The sequence below is a fragment of the Ammodytes marinus genome (assembly GCF_949987685.1).
Source record: "Ammodytes marinus genome assembly, chromosome: 9".
Classification (NCBI taxonomy): Eukaryota; Metazoa; Chordata; class Actinopteri; order Uranoscopiformes; family Ammodytidae; genus Ammodytes; species Ammodytes marinus.
In genome coordinates, this window is record NC_137213.1 from 32,170,933 (window position 1) to 32,173,432 (window position 2,500).

The following is a 2,500-nucleotide window of genomic DNA, read 5'->3' on the forward strand; positions in this document are numbered from 1 at the left end:
ACACCAACTAAAATACCCAACCTTTTGTGCATTTGTCATGTGCAAAAACGGCAAGATCCTATTACCAATCGGTGGCCGATTCCCGCTCCCATCACAGTGAATGGAAGGGGCCACAGCCGTCTGAGTAGATGCTAACAGGTTTATATTTTCTTGCTTTACATCACAACCGCTTTTTAAGATGATCTTTTACTGAATGAAAAAGGTTTGTCTGATGAAGGTCCAGCATTGAAATAATAAATACATACTGTATATACATTTATATTTTTACCAGTAAGACAGTGTGCGGGAATTCACCTTTCTTTAGCAGTAGAAGTTGAAAATCTATCCTGGGCAGAATTCACCAAAACATAAAACTAATGTGAGGGGTTACCACCTCCTTTGGCTGGAAATCAAAAACATCACAGCTTTATTTTGCTTGATTTTATTGAACAAACGTCTCAGTTGATTGTAAAGATTAATACAAAGTCATTGATTATAAATCATTAGTGGATAAATATATTGCATCAACGAAATAATGAAACACAGTTCGACCCAAGTTCTCCCGATAATCATATAAGGAATTATTAATCATTTAGAATTGATTAGTCATTTTAGAGGTTATCGTGTCATGCTATTGATCAGATTTGCACAATTCATTTAGTACCAATTAAGAGGCACTGGTACTTGCCAAGCGATTCTGGAGCATGCCAGTTGTCAAAATCACTTTTTGTAAAAATCAATGAATACAAGTGGAAGCCCCTTTGTTTATAGGCCTATACCAGTTTACAGAGCCTAGGCTGTGTATTAACACAAGGTTTTTGTTGTTGGAGGGTTTTTGTTGTATGAAAAACAACTTTCTCTGTGTCTAATTGTTCCATTATGTTCATTTCCGCATCGTTTACAATCATTAAATCAATTAAAATCTCTGTGATTCCACTCAGTAAAACCAGAAGATAATCATCAATAAAGAAAAGAGTACATGATTCAAATCAAATGATTAAATTTGATTCAAAATGGTTTAAAGAACAAAGATAAAGGCAGTGATCCCCATACGTCTGACCTCATTAGACTTTTTCTAAACCACAAATCTCAACTTCTAAAGCACTTACATCAATTAAACTTTCCATCATCATTCCTTGCACTATTCTGAAGGTTATTACAGAAGGATTTGTTCATATGTTGTTAACCGTCTGATTTATAAGTCTGCTGAGGTCAGACTAATGGGGATACATCTTTCATTAGTGGGATGTGTCTGCCGTGTTCTTCCACATGTCAAAGTGGCTACGAGGAACTTTAAAATAATTTTGAGAAAGTCAAATTGTTCCTCTGATGATCATACATTACATGTAACAGTAAACGAGACCATCAGTGCAAAGAATGCTATTTTTATATCGTTTTTCGCTATGCCTTTGACACTACCGTTTTTTGTCTATAGGGGGACGCTAGAATTTACACAAACTGAAAGTTCCTCGTAGACACCTTAACAACAGGATGTTTAGGTTTCACACGCTGCATTGGTAGAGCCGGTTGACGAGGGCGATGTCATTACTGGTCATACTGGTCGCTGTTCCCAGTCTCAGTGCTGGGTTACCCCTAGCGACGATGGTTTGCCGCCCATTTCTGGAGAAGGCAAAGCTGGAGGAGGACACACAGAAAACAACATGTTTACAGACCTAAACCTTGTCTGTTTGCGTCTGTATATATCTCCAATACATCCATCTTTAAAGGACATTATCTCAATATTAGTTTTTCTCTTAACCAAAAATCTCAACTCCTAAAGCACGTACATCAACTAAACTTTCCATAATCATTCGTTGCACTATTTTGAAGGTTATTACAGAAGGACTTGTTCATATGTTGTTCATTGACTGATTTATGAGACATTTTCTTCATAAAACATGCTAAAAATGAATTTTAACATTTTCTTCATAAAAACATGCTAAAAATGCATTTTTTTTTTACATAGTGTTTTCTTATTTATAAAATTAAAACACCAGTATACTTCAACTGAGAACGTTTTAGACGCAGCTCGCATACACAATCGATCTTTGAGTAGAGAGTATGCAGTATATAGATGGTGAGTATGTAGGATGTAGGACGCTAGTATGGCAGTTCAGACACGGCCAGTATTCAAGTCAACTCAAACTTTATTGTCAATTCTGATATATGCAGGACACACATAAGAATCGAAATGGCGTTTATCTCCAACCCACTGTGCAATAGGATCACACACACACACACACACACACACACACACACACACACACACACACACACACACACACACGGTGCAATAGGAACAAAACATTTAAATTAAGTAGAATAAGATAAAGATAAACAATATTAAACATTAAATACATTCTAAAAAAAAAAAAAAACTAAATAGTGCAAGGGTAAAATATTCATCATATTTAATGCACTGAAAAATGAAAAGTCATGAACACTCAACATGTCAAGGTAACTGTCTGAGGATTCTTTAAGTTCTGAGGATAAAACTAAAACGTTTAAAGGCCTATTTCAC